The sequence below is a fragment of the Ascidia mentula genome, chromosome 7 (assembly GCF_947561715.1).
Source record: "Ascidia mentula chromosome 7, kaAscMent1.1, whole genome shotgun sequence".
In the NCBI taxonomy this organism is placed as follows: Eukaryota; Metazoa; Chordata; class Ascidiacea; order Phlebobranchia; family Ascidiidae; genus Ascidia; species Ascidia mentula.
Genome location: NC_138572.1, coordinates 14,363,055 through 14,378,395, shown reverse-complemented (window position 1 = coordinate 14,378,395; position 15,341 = coordinate 14,363,055). Strand labels below are relative to the sequence as shown.

The 15,341-nt window shown below is 37.8% G+C and overlaps 2 long non-coding RNA genes across 2 annotated transcripts in view; both read left to right on the top strand.

Annotated features, from left to right (window-relative positions):
- The window catches only part of LOC145908053 (uncharacterized), a 60,578-nt gene extending 47,225 nt beyond the window's left edge, over window positions 1-13,353 (top strand). Inside the window, exons 2-6 of the long non-coding RNA XR_014402925.1 lie at window positions 9,687-10,163; window positions 10,520-10,613; window positions 10,890-10,985; window positions 11,519-11,636; window positions 13,072-13,353. This is a non-coding gene — a long non-coding RNA (uncharacterized LOC145908053). The remainder of the gene's footprint in view (window positions 1-9,686; window positions 10,164-10,519; window positions 10,614-10,889; window positions 10,986-11,518; window positions 11,637-13,071) is intronic.
- Window positions 8,187-9,681, top strand: LOC145908055 (uncharacterized). Its single transcript, XR_014402926.1, has 3 exons — window positions 8,187-8,450; window positions 8,797-8,892; window positions 9,541-9,681. It is a non-coding gene; the product is annotated as an uncharacterized LOC145908055 (long non-coding RNA).
- Window positions 13,354-15,341: the final 1,988 nt, after the last annotated feature.

The following is a 15,341-nucleotide window of genomic DNA, read 5'->3' as shown; positions in this document are numbered from 1 at the left end:
GAACATCAGACTGTTGAAGAACATCTGCATCAGACTGTGGAAGAACATCACCATCACGCCCATTATCATGAATCAACCATTGTAGATTCAGAAGATAAACGAGGTAGGGAAGTTTTACTAGGGAAGTTTGGAATACAAATGCTTGTATTTAAGTTGAACCCCAACTGATTTAGCATTTATATTCGACCATTTGGAGATGACAAAATTATTAGCTTAAATGCGACTCTTTTACTAATATCTATGTTTTGCCCCAGCGACAACATAGAATCCAATTAAACATATTATGTGACTAAGACAGTTAGACTCTGATTAAATGACGTGGAAATCATTACATTAAATTATCACTACACAAGTTCATGTAAATCATTGGCTTTTATGTAATGAGTTTATGTAATTTCCGAAATTATCAAGCACCTAAAACTCCATTGCGAAGCATGGGTCAGACGCAGCGCTGTGAACTTTGCTGTCTTATTTAAGTTCTGATCTTCTGGGGCGTGTTCTTAACGATAACTAATTTGACTCCGTGAACAGAATGCGTTTACGAATTATAGCACAAGAGTCATATCAATGGAATTTAAAACTGGGTAACCGAGTGCTTAAGAGAGAGCGACTGCGCAAGAGCAATTAACATATATAACACTTAGATAGAGACTGTCTAAGTTCCAGTTACAGTAGTTGTTGGGGGCTGTGGGCGTGTCTTGGTTGTCACAACACCGACCTCTGCCTTTTAAGGAAAGCCATATTCCGATTGAAATAAAAATGTGCCTGACTTCAGCATTTAAGACGAAAGCATGCTGTCCGTGACCTTTTCGCGTGAAAGGTCAAGTTTTCAGACACTTTTGTGTGTTTAGTAATTTGTGTTTGGATCCAGATGCTCGGGAGCTCTCACTTCCCTTGTAGAATCATGACGAGCATGCGATCATTTTTGTCTACTTGAACGAATAGTGCACTTTACAGCTTGTCAGAATAATGCATTTAACAGGTTTCGCAAACTGTGTGTGCCGCGAAAGAGTTTGACGGAGATATGAAACCATTCTACACATGCGCTTATAAGTTGCCACAGCAAACATTCTGGTTGTGTGGCACCAAGCCAAGCCATTAAATGTTTTGATAGTTAACTCACAACTCATAACCTCGTGACATCACAAATAAAGTACGTAACCATTTTCAAACCACTTGAGGACAAGTGTGGAACATTTTTTTGTAGCTGTGACAAGCGAAACTGAGCAAACATACGGGAAGTAAAAGTGTTTGTGAAAACGTTTAAATCAGTTGGTAGATACGATAGTACAGGGACAGATATTTCCAATGTGGATTGCGGTGGACAGAAGATTTCAGTTTACCGTATCTAGTGTTGAGCCAAACTGTCAAATGAAGCTACGGTGCCAGTAAGTTACCAAGGCACCTTCACGCCGATCACATGGGCTTATAGAAAGTGAGGAATTTTCTTCACGCTTGTTTGGCCAACATGTAAAACAAACACTGTAGCTAAAACACCTACGTTTGTCTACGATGAAGCTTTTTTTGCTGACTGTGGAACGGAAACACTCTCATACAATCGCTAAAATTTCTTTTTCTGCAAAAACAGAAAATATACAACTTTGTAAAAAAACCTGGCTTGTTTCCCATGTTTTGCTGAGTGATTATGATTTCGATTGATTTACTTCCCGCTCATATGTTCGCGTCCACTTTTTCTGCACACTTTCTTCACACTAGGTTTCTCCAGACCGGATAGTTTAGAACTGGGAACATAACTAGTAGAAAGTTTCAACAATAATAAAAAATATCACTCACATTATTTAACTTGGCTACAAAGCGGGTTAGAACTGTGGCATTAACAGTAGGCTGCTACACAACATGACTGATTGCTCATGTTTTTAGGATGCGATTTGTCAGTTATAACAGGATTGAAACCATCACTGTCGTTATGAACATTGACTTCCGTCAGACACCATGCTGGCTGCAGGTCCCGTCACCAATGGTCTGTTCTTGGACCAGAATTTTTTGTAATTCATCGCAGAGATAAGTCTTTAATTATTCTGCAGATATAGCCAGAAGTTTGAACCGTCTTTTTGGCTCAATTTTGGACAGCACCCGTCACCACGTAGCTACCTGACTTAAAACTGCCCAAAACTGGCTCAAATTCGTACTAGCAACGGCACTTGCATATGTGCTCACTCAACCGTAAAATTGACCCCCATGCATCACTGATTGCTTTGTGACGTCCTCTTGTGACAGAGGATTAAATACAAGGTGGACATTTTCCGCCGCCAAACTTATTTTAATAGAAATACCAATATGCGTCCTTAGCAGATTTTGCTTTATTCTCCACAATGTATGCTGCATTGTGAGAAAAATCCAACCAATCAGAGAGTTACAACTCGAAATTTGCCGGTTACAACTAAATATACTCTGTGATGTTTACTGATGTCATCTGAAATTATGTTTGTTCCTACTACTACGAAGCAAAGTAGTTCCATAAATTGACGTAAAATAAGAGTTAGATCAACTAAAACTTTGTAAACAAGCATATGAAATGAAAATATGATGATACATAATACGGATGGCTGAAAAACTTGTAACGTTTATGCTGTGATGTAATGAGAATGACTTGCAGTTTTGTACTGCCCAGATAAATACCACAGTTCATGGAACTGCCCAGGGAGAATTGACCGTAATCACATGATGACTGTATCGTAGCTCACGCGACGGCATTCTTACACTGTTTTGATTGTCTATAAATCTCTGGTTTCTGTGGCCCGAATTCATTCTATACTGGGCTTCTGCCTAGTGTAGTTTCACCAAAACTGTTCTACAATTTGGCGTGCTTAAGGGACCAAAAACGTCTAAATCCCACATATCTGTGTTTGTGTCTTGGTGTATTCTGAATAAAACAAACTAACCCAAGTTTGGTTTATCTGGAGTCTGGAGTCAGGAAACATTTCAATTGCAGCTGAACACGTAACAAACAAACAAAACAACACCAATTCCTACAAACTAAACAGAAGACAATTTTTTTCCCGTTTTTGTACTTGGGATTTTATCATTTTTCTGTGGCATTAGACGTTACTATTACAATATAATTTGACAGATAAACACTAATCCTCAATTTGCGTTGTGGTTATGCAACATGCTGCACTAAAATAAACCAGCCAAACATAGATGCTAGAGCCCACTGTTCTCAAGAAACCTCAGTAACACAGATTTATTATCTGAAAATCCTGTTTAAAATTTGCAGAAGAAAAGTTGCAACAGGCAGTTGATGAAATCAAAAAGTATCAGCTTGAAAATCTTGATCCCGATGTTGTCCCCTACAGTGAAGAGTTGCAAAAGGTTGAAATACCAGAGGTTCAACCAACACTGATAGATACTGATATTTACAAAGGAATTGATCCTCAAAAGGAAAATGAGTTTCAGCCATCAACAAGCAAGGGATACAAAGCTCGATTTGTTGGTGAACACATCAAATTTCAGCAACTAGTTTCAAGCTTCAAAGAACACAACCAGCAAGGCATATTTCTAGCTTTTCTTGGACCGGCTGGATGCGGCAAAACCACTCTTTCAAAGAGATTGTGCAGGAAACTAGAAACAGAAGATCGCTTAGTGCTTCATCTTCGGTTTATGTATCTAAACTATGGCAATAAAGAGCTTACTTTGCAGGAGCTTCTGCTGGATAACCAGTTCAACCATGCTCCACAGGAAACACTCAGTTTGGTTTTCCAGTGGATGATAAAGAACCCAGAAAAGTGTGCTTTTATTTTTGATGGATTAGATCAAGCAACCTGGACCCTAGGAAACATGGCACCTGTAAATGTGAAGTATGGCACTCCCTTGCCAGTACAACAGCTTGTTGCTAACCTTTGCAGCAGGCAATTTTTTCCAAAATCTACATTGATTTTTACTTCTCGGCCCCACTCATTACTATTAATACCATTAGGACTCCGACCTAAGCCAACAATTTATGTCGGTGATCTTTCTCCTCGGGATTCAAAGACACTGTTTGATAGTTACTCGGGTGATAAAGCAAATGAACTGTGGAGCAAACTTGCAACTAAATCTCCACAATTGCTTGATTTATGTCGCAATCCAATGCTTTTACAATTTATAGTTTATGCTGGGTTATTTGCGGAGGTACACAGTATTTCCACCATAACTAATGTATTTGATGTCGTTTTGCAACAACTTGGTCACTCTGAGCATGCAAAAGGAGAGAAATTAGAAAACCTCAAATTGCCACTTAGCAAAATGGCATATGAAGGCATGGTTCGTAAAACCGTTGTGTTCACACATGACGACCTTCAAATGGTTGGTTTAGAAGATGTAAAAGTACAGGATTTAGTTTTCAAAATGGCAAAGTTCTCCTGGTTTCCCAGTCGTAGAGTTTTTGATGGGAGAGATGTTCTCTTCTACTACCTTCATCAAGTTCTGCAGGAAATGTTTGGTGCATACTACATTTCTATGTTCATGTCATATGAAGAATTTGATCAAATCGTAGACGATTTGATTAAGGAACCCCATTGGGCAATGGTTCGTCGTTTTGTGTGTGGCCTTTTGCTCGGACACAAACCAGGTATGCGCAGCGCATTGGAAAGTTTGTGCTTTAATGACCATTATTTTTATTTTATAATTTTCAATCCAAGCCTCTGGAAGTGGACGTAGTGAAACCAGTTCAGAATCTGATCCTGTCAATAGTGCTGTCAGCGGTACAACAATTTCCAAGATGCATAAAATCCGTCAGTAATATATTTTTTGGGTATTTGTGTAATAAAAATGTGTTTCTGTTATCTTTTTTGCTGACAAAACTTTGCCAATTACTTAGCATTGAACTTAAATGTAATTGAAAAAAAGAAAGATATATGCTATACTATATATTGTGACTCATTGTTTTACAGTTTGCAGAGAAGGTTTGGCTTCAACAAATGTAAAATCTACTTCATCCAAAACATTAGATGGCGCAACAAATTCCAAGGCCCAACATTCAAAACAGTTGTCGGAAAATGGTGGTAAATGTTTTCGAAACAGAAAACTGATTGAGTGAAACATAACCTAACAACAATGCTTTTATTTTTAAACTGTGCTGCAGAAGATTAGACAGTGTATTTTGTTTTAAAGTATGGTTGGGTTGTACTTTGAACTGAATATCAAAATGCCAAATAACAACCAGAAACAGGATTTAATGCCCATTAAAAGTTCATGACACATGTCGCAGCATGCAATTTCACTACGATGCTAACACAACATAGTTTTAATTGGATGGAATTTGTCTATGGTGCATTTTTTTGTGCACACCACTTAACAGGCTGAGAACCACTGGAACAATTATTTAGAATTTTACCAGAATTTCAACAAATGTTTGTACGTTGTTTCATGAAGGCACCTGTAAGCAGATGGTTGCCCAGTATATCTTGTTTCTGCTTTGTAATACATATGTTTCTACAGCTGGTGAAACCTCCACTGCTACAGCCAAAATTGAGGCAACCAGAATACATCAAATAGATAGTGGTGAGCTGGGACATGTAAAAAGTAAGTTCTGCCCTATATACACACGTTGCTTAACTGATATTTAGTGCAAGTACCGAAGTATACCATTTCACACATATATTCGTTGGTATTTATGAAATCCATTGTTTTGCATAAACCTGTGGTTTTGGGCACTTAAAATTAATTGTCAAATGGTATGAATATTACAACATATCACATATGTAAACATTTTGAGAGCTGCAGACAGGGTGTACATGCACTGTTTCTACCTATGATGTCTCATAAGTGCAGCTGTTGACTGTGGCACTGTGCTAGCTTTTACACTAGCGGGCACACTGATTTCCACTTTGTGGTACCTTTCGGTCAATGTCGATCCATTGGGTGCCCTATACTGGATACCAAACAACATAGACAAACCACTGGTGGTTAGGAAAATCAGTGTACCACAGTCAACATATGCACTGATGAGACCTTATAGGTCGAAACCCGGTGTAGTTTAAAGAAGTGGTTAACCTATGAATACAGCATAGCTGAATTATATCCGTTTTTCCCAGTCAAGCAGGATGCACAACTCAAAGATTAATGTATTTTTATAGAGTTAAAACCTGTTTGCAAAGCCACTTTAAATCCACTGGCAAACCAAATATGACATTCGTGTTGTGCATCCTTGCTGTAAGTTGCCTGGAATGCCAGGTCCAGCTTGGTTGTTAAGCCACTGCAACCTAATTTATTTATTGTGAAAATTATCACGTAAGGTCTTTGCATTGGGATAACCCTTACGGTGTACATAAGTGCCATTGAATTGCAGTTATCACCTTGATTGTTTTTTACAGGTGATGGAAGTGATTCCAGTCCAAAAATCTTGCCATCAACCTCAGTGAAGACTGCTTCCAGTGATCCAGCATCCTCCACACTTAACAATGAGGAACAAATGCATGGTAGTCTGTTACATTAAAAACAATCTTTTCTTTTTTCTCATCTAAACATAAGAAAATCATTCTGCTGTAATAATTGTAACCAGCAAAGTAATACAAGGCATTTAGGTGTAAAAAGCTTAACAAAGAAACTATTGCCAAAGTTGAGATGCTGCTGTTATGTAACATATTTGTTTTGTTGCACTTGTCTGCATTGACAGGCCCTGAACGATTTGCAAAACCATGTTAACAATTTGTTACACAACGTTGCTTTACGCGAAAAGCTTGCTGTTAAACTTTCACATACTTTCCACTACAAGCTACCATTATATTGGGTAAACGGGCATCGTGGTTTCGAAAGTCTCACATCTCATTACGCATCTAATATACGCAGGTCATATTTGTGGAAAACGCACATTGGGAGTTTAAATAATTCTCCCATCCAAATACATGGCTTCTATTTTTGCCGTAAATGTTGATCTTGTTATTTTCAGACAAACGTGCGAAGTTGTTGAAAAAACTTTCGAAATACCTGCGAGAAAAAAGGCCTGATGGATTCTGTTTTCGTAGATACGAGTTACGAGGTTAGTATTTATTTCCAGTCTGTGTGATGCGTGTTTGTAAACGTAACTGTTACGTCACAGTAAGTATTGTGACGTCGCAATTCCATTGTTCTTATAGAAGAGAATGGAATAAAAATGTTCAGGTTGAAAGTTTTAAAGGAAGGTCGCATATTTTTTGTCGGATAAAGTTTATGTTTTCCTTCCAGTAAGTTAATGTTTGTGTATTAGATTAATTTGTTGGATCTTGTCTTGTTTAAATCCGATTAAAACTGAAGAAATCTTGTTTGAAGTTTGCAATAAAAAGTTTTAGTGATTGAATAAAACTTCCGCCATGTTTGTTTTAATAAACTTGTCCCTGTTTCAGATTTCCTCGTAGATTTACAGGAAGTTGACGAAATATTTAAAGATGAAATCGCCCTCTGTTGTCCTGGGGAGTTGAATTTAAACTTAACCCCACTGAAGATTTCGGATGTTTTCGCTCTCGCGGATTTCCTCCCACGGATTCAAGAACCCGGTTTGTGGCTGAGGTTGCAGAAATGCGAACTTAATTCCGAAACTTTAAACATGATCTGTGAAGCGATTATGAAGATGGGACCCAAGGTTGGTTTTCATTAATTTGAGAATTAAATCCATGATATTTTTATAAAACTTACTTTTTTTAATCAAAAGTGAAAACATGGAGTTAATTTTAATCCGGTTTTAATTAAAAAAAATCTGTTTCAAAAAAAGTTTGCAACAAAGATTTCCGACCAATTTTTATATTTTTTGAATAGTTGAGATTTCTCGACCTGAGTAGAAACAAGTTTGAACAAAAAGATGTTGGAAATATTTGTCGGATTCTCCCTAAAGTGGATCGGGGGTTCGGGCTGATTGGATGCGGATTCGATTCCGAATCTATTCGAGTCTTGAGAGAAGAGATTAAAAAACTGGAAAACCCGGTAAGAATTTGTTTGATTTATGTTTACATGAAAACATGTTTTTGTTAATTTTGATGAAATTAAGAGTTTTGTGATTTTTTTTCAGCCGAGAGTTTCGGGTTTGGATGATCAGTAAATATTCCTTCCTCTCATCCGATGAAGACTTCAGTGGTCCGGATTGAAACAAAACATGAGACTTCCCGAATTATTTGTGTTTTTTTTGTGATTTGTTCAAAATAAATGTTTTTTATTGTAAATAAAATTGCTGCGAAATATATAAAGTGAAATATGTCTGAGCAGAAAGTGAGACGAAAGTTTTCCGACATTTTTATTCCAGTTTTCAGAAGAAAGAATACCAGGGGTTGATTGTAGAATAGAATGTTGTCATGTAGGAACATAACAGACGGATCTACTTGGTCTTGGAATAAAATTAAAACTTTAACTGTCCCAAAATATCTTATTTTTGAATGTATTGGTTTTAAATGTACGAAATCTCATTGCAAATGAAGAGTGAAATTCCCACAAACTGACAACGTCCATGAATCAAGTTACAAGACAATATGTTGGTTAATGAAGTAAGTGTATGTCTCGTATTGGTTTATTGTACACAAGTACTTACTTGCAATTTAGTTGTGCTCTGTTTAAAGGTTAGTTGCTGGGTTTATTTTAAAATAAATCTTCTAGTCAATCCAGATAAAAAAAATCCTAGAATAAATATTATTCAAAATCCAAATGAAAAAATAATGAGAACAATCTTAATGGCTCCGAAAAACATCACTAATCCATGCAATGAATTGTTGTTGAAAGAAGTCCTGGTCATCATGCTGACCCCAAACCTAATTATTGTATAAATTTTGTCAACAGAAATCATATTAAGTGAGTTGCAGACTGGACGACTGGATCAATGTTTTGATATGTTAGGTCTCATCAGTGCAGCTTGATGTTGGCTTGTGACAATCTTGCTCGCCAAACAACCAGTGGAAGATTTTTACAAACACTGGATGCTAACCTCCGAAGGTGAAACCCCATGTCCTTGTAAAAGTGGTGCCGTCGGGCTCCATGTCACAGTAAATTATATTTATATGCAAAGCTTGTGAATTTTTCTGCAAAACATAGCTAAATTTTTTAGGGAATTTAAACTTAGACCAGTGGTTCTTAACCAGTGTCAGTGCAGCAGGGGTCAGCAACGTTTTAAACATTACATGTGTGTTTTTAAATTATATACGTGCAAACCAAAGTTTGTTGCCCTTACCTTGTTACCACTGTGTGTGTTGCCACCGCACATTACTTATATCATTATATAAATTTTGTTGTGTAAATTTGTGCAATTCTTTGACATTTATGTTTTTGACGTATATTTGCGACGCAAGCCAATCCCGAATGCATGGATAAGTACTGAAGTATGAACTTCTAAATTACTTGGTATGTCATAAATATTAACCTCATGTGCCAGGGGTTGCCAATCCGTCCATAGAGCGTTGTCAGGGAGTCTGCCACAGCCTCTAAATACTCACTCTAAGTGATTCATAAACCCCTATTTTTCAAAAAAATGTTTGTGCAGTTTACAATTTGAGCATGGATATATGCAAAACAGTAGAAGCAAGTAACAACCTGGTTGTATGGAAAACACATTGTGACTTTCACCCCGTACTTTAATCTTGGTAGGAAAAGATTTATCAAAACATCAAAGAGGTCAATGACTTTTCTGACTGCTTTATATGCCAGGACACAGAGGTCTAGAGTCACTGAATTAGATGATTGACCAACACAACGAATCACAGGAATTTTTGATCTGAACAAGAGGTCGCAAGCAAAAATGTAATTTTCGATGAAAGAAATACTGAAAACTGATGTGATACTTTTTCCTTGGTATTGATATTGCTATATTATCACAAGTCTGTGTAACTATGCCTATATAACATTATTTTGCTGCATAAACTTTACAACAGTAATTTCTGGTAGCAGCATTAGACAACTGTTTTTTTGTTTTATTACATTAAAACCATGTTATGTTTGGCTGTCATAATTATGCATTTGTTTGAGATTTGCCGAGTTTTGGTGGTACTCCAGTTGCGGGTCGCCAGTGGTTCCAAAACCTTTCATTTTTCATTTATCCACCAGGTTGCACTGAAGAATAAAACATCACCAAGGCAACATCAAGAATATTCAAATCCCTGTGTGGTCAAAACAAGCACACAAAAAAAAAGAATGTCATGACCTCTAATTTTCACAAGGTCATCAACAACATGCCTGCCCTACATTGAATCCTTGTAGTTGGTGCAAAAAAGGTTAGAACGACTTTGTTAATAAAGAAAGAGCAAACACATTTTTGATTTTATGTTGACCTCTACATTTGTTAAGTGGAATTTAATAAAAGTATGTGCCGGATGGCTCTTTGTGCAGACTAGAACATATTAGATGAAACGAAACAGTTTAGATTAAAAGGTCTGACTGTAGTTGTTGTTTCTCGAATTTATTGACAAAAGCAAAAGAACCATCAAGAAAAACGTCTTTATCTAAAACTCTTTTACAAACATAAACGTTTTTGATTGGAAACCTATAAATACCTGTGATGTTTTTGCAGAGTCATTAAATACCTGTGATGTTTTTGCAGAGTCATTAAATACCTGTGATGTTTTTGCAGAGTCATAGCGATGCCAACCTGAGGACTGGAAAATAACGACTGGATATAATTTAGTTGTTGTAAACACCAATACTTCTCTGCAAGGACATCCTGGGTAAAAACACCCTAATTGTAATATTAGAAGTTAAACACACTCCGATAGAATGCAATCTTACTCATAACAGAAAATGACAATGAAAGATAATAAACATACGGTAAGCAGTATTGCTTTTAATCAATGCAAAAACTTTTGCATAAATGATATTTTATGAATTGTCTGCGACAAGGTTATGTTTTTATTGTTGACCTTCCCCACCATTGATATAAGTCATTGTTATTAAATTGTTACAAAATAATAAATAATAAAACTAACCTATTTCTATGTTTGCAGTGGATTTATGCAGTCAACATGTTTTGCCTCTTGGACAAAACCAGTTTTCGTCACAATATGAGTATGGAATATCTGGTTGGGGAATGCGGGGTGCAGGTAGTTTTCTATGTTTCTAGATATAATTGTTTATTGGGGTAATGTGTGGTACAAACTTACCCTATAAGAATGAACAAATCACTGTTTTCCAATAATGCGCAGCACGTGCAGCAAAAAAAAATAGCCACCAGTGGCGCCAATGAGCATATTCGTCAATGAGAATTGCAGTCGCCTACTTGGCTGTTTGAACCTGACAATGTTTACTGCAGTAAGAGCGGAAATTTTTTTTTCCACTGTTAGCTACTGTATGGTAAAATCGAGTCATTCTTGTTCATCTAAAAATATTTCCACAAATAATTTCCAATCTTGTTTTTCAGAACGACGACAATTTTATAGTTTAAAAAACCAACAAGGCATTTAATTGAACGGGATAAAATCATTTCAAACAAAACATCGTTTTCAAGATTTCTGATTGCGCCTTAAAAGCGCATTTTTAAATATCAGGCTGCTGCTCAAATGTATTTTAACTAAACGGCAGTGCTAAAGGTATGAATAAAAAAATTGTAGTTTAAAACCCACTTATTTCATTGCAGAATGCTCATTCCAGCCCCTGTATCAACCAGGTTTTGTCCCACAAGTAAAACAGTTTGCTACTTATGCCGGAAGCTACAGCAGCAAGATGCGGTCGGGGCCGATTCGTTTCCCTGATAAGTGACAGGGTGCATATGCAACACCGACCAGCTATATTCTGGGTTACAAATAATAAAATCACAGGCGCTTAGCAGTATTACGTTTTGACGATGAAACAGTTTCTTTCGCTGTGCTCGCGCAACTACAAAAGCCCCTTATTTATGAAAAAGCTTGTGGGTTTTCTGCTTTACAGCAGCTGATAACTCCACATGTACTTGTGAGTGGATGTTGGCAATCAAACGTTCCTCTCTCGTTTAACTGAAAAGGATAGGGAAGATTTTTTTCTTATGTATTGTTAAACATTGAAGGCCGCATCTCTGTATTTCTATGGAAAAGACTTTCCCGGTTGGGAATTGCCCTTCTCGAACTCTGTCCTGCGTAGCAGAGTAAAATTGTGTGTAACAATGCAATGGGTCATGCATGGGCGCCAGTGTTTTGGTTGAATGAGCGCAGATGAACAGGCTGTTGCCAGGGCGATTTTCAGCGTGTTTGGGGCAGTTTTAGTTTGTTTTTCAGGGTTATTAGTCAGGCAGTAAATTGGTAGAGGGTGCTGTTGTACATGTAGCTGAAAAAGTACCCAAATATTGAGGTTGATTTTGTGAAAAAATGAATCACAGAAAGTATGTTCAATTTGTGATTTTCTGTTAGTGCGGACCCTTGGCAAGGAATTGTGGCCAAATTTATAATGGAAATAACTACTTAAACTGCTCCCCCGGGGGCATTTTGACCCTCTGTTGGCCATTATTTTGGTAAAAAAAGCAGAAAAAAGTGTAGGTTTGTTTTGTGAAAAAATGAATCACAGAAAGTTACCTCCATTTGCGATTAAGTGAAGCCACCAACCCTCCTCTACACAATTCATGAAGAATTAGATGTCTTGTAATTGTCTTGGGGCCCCACCGGGGCTGTTTGTACACCCCCTAGGACTGACAATTTAGCAGTTAGCCTTTGCAAAACCCCCCAATGTGCTGTCTTAATGCAGCTGCAATCAATTTTTTTCTGTTCAGCAATAGTAGACCCCCTTCATGAGTCATCAGACCCGGCAATTGTTTTTGGCAAACAAGAGAAACTGTAACCAGGTGCACAATAACAAATGACTTCTAAAACTCAATTTTTAGGATTTAATTGAGAGATGCGGCCTGAACATCAACTTACATTACGATGGCAATTTTTGTGACCAAATACATATTGTAGGGATTTTTTATTGTCATATTTTTAACTTGGTCCTTCGAAACAGCTTTTACATTTACACCCCGTCTTTCAACTTGCGCTACTTCTTCTAAGTCTACTTTGTCGCGTAATCGCAGCAATTATCTCTTTGTTTCTGCCTCGACTTTGATATCGCCCGATGTATTTGCGACTTTTCCTGCAAACAAAGAGATTTGGTCTCAGAGATCCTAACGTTCGGTCTAACTCAGATCGCAATGTGACCTCATTGGTTACAACATTTGTCTCCTAGATCCCAACATGTGGTTTCCTACATCACTACCATCGGTGACGGGAACTGCAGCCAGCATGGTGTCAGACCAAGACTTTCTTGACAGATTTGATGTTGGGTTCGCGGAGATGCAATTCCGCCAAACCATCTCAACCCATCAATATCTTTAGGTGTTAACCAGTGTTGCGGTGCCCTTAGCAGTTCGGCGGGCGTGACCCTTTGGTCCCGGACAGAGCACCAGGCGGGGATTTCTACCATAGTCCGTAACTCACAAAGCGCTCCGGTCAACAGAATCCGATCAACTTTATTCCGAAGGCGGTTTCTTCACATGCGTAGGAATAGCGACCAAAAATACAGAGAAATGAAATACACAATGGTCTTTACTGAACTACTATGAGATCAGAGTCACAAATATCGGGGATTTCCAACAAATCATTTTTTTTTATCACCGTAAACGAGGTTAACGTTATTTACCAAGAAGTTATACAGCACAATAAATAATGCCAGCTTACCGTATAATCGTAGGCAGCAAAAAACAACTGGCACTTAAATTTGCCTAAAATTGTCCATATTCATACAGAAAAAAATAAGGTTTAGCAACCTACAGCAATGCATGACAACTAATTAAGACGAAAACAGGGACAAAGGATTGTGTGACGTAACAACGATACATTGTGTTGACGTCAAAACTAGTGAATACCCAGGCGAAATAGATGTTTTAGTGTTATTTCTAGGTTCATCCACTAGACGGCACTGCCAAACCATTTTAAATTAAATTTGTCATTGGTCGCTGGGAAAGGTTCTAATGAACCGTGGGGTTTTAAACTTCCGCTACCTGGCTCGTTTTGTGTCTGGACAGTTTTAGGTGTTGGTGAGTGTAGTTTGTGCGTGAACCGGTGTGATATGGGGTTGGTGAGGTGATTTGGTGATGTTGGGCTATTCTCACATGCGGTGCCTGTTTTGAGAACTGATACAAATTTGTAAAACCATAGCAATTAAGTTACAAGCAGTCAATTCAAAATGTACTGATCTTCTTTATGCCAGAAGATCAGTACATTTTAAATTGCAATATGCCTGGCAGCAACAGGAATTTCATACAAGCCGTCAGTTGCATCATTTCAACGCAAGATGCCAAACGGCGGAAACAAAAGTTGCATTCTTTAATACTGGCTTGAATAAATTAACCATAGTGTTGCTTACTTTGCCTGGCAGTGCTTACTGTGGTGACCACATATGTGTATTTCAGTATTTTTTTCTGTCATCTACAATACTTTAGTTCACTTTTATGTTTTTAAATACATGCATAAGTATATGTGTGTTTCTATACCAAAGTGTATGAGTATTTCCAACTAGGTGACAGAAAAAAAATACCATCCTGCTGACTGAGATGTCAAATGAACCGATGCCAATTCCAGAATGTAAACAATGAACTGGAGCAGAAACAATTTACACCCTCATTGCATCTTAAGGCCGCATATCACAATTAAATCCTAAAAATTGAGTTTTAGAGGTCATTTGCCTTCGTGCACCTGGTTACAGAAAAAAAAACAGCCCTGGGGGGCCACCAAAACAGTTACAAGACATCTAATTCTTAATGAATCGCGCAGAGGAGGGTTGGTGGCTTCACTTATTCGCAAATGGAGGGTACTTTCTGTGATTCATTTTTTCACAAAACAAACCTACACTTTTTTTTGCTTTTTTGGCCAAAATAATGGCCAACAGAGGGTCAAAATGCCCCCGGGGGAGCGGTTAAAGTAGTTATCTCGAATATAATTTTGACCAGAATTCCTAGTCAAGGGTCGCCACTAACAGAAAATCACAAATTGACCATACTTTCTGTGATTCATATTTTCACAAAATCAACCTCAATATTTGGGTAGTTTTTCAGCTACATGTTCAACAGCACCCTGTGTCAATTTACTGCCTGACTAATAACCCTGAAAACCATAGTAAAACTGCCCCCAAACACGCTGAAAATCGCCCTGGCAACAGCCTGTTCATCTGCGCTCATTCAACCAAAACACCGGCGCCCATGCATGACCCATTGCATTGTTACACACAATTTTACTCTGTTATGTCGGAGTCCGAGAAGGGCATTTCCCAACCAAGAAAGTCTTTTCCATAGAAATACAGAGATGCGGCCTTCACTGCATACAAATCGTTGCGGTAGCAGCGCAACACAACCGGAAGGCCGCCTGCCACAGGAGATAAATAAACAATTACTGATTTTTATCAACGGCAGTCTGCTTCAAACGTACAGATCTCTTCACCAAATTGTTAGTAATATTCGT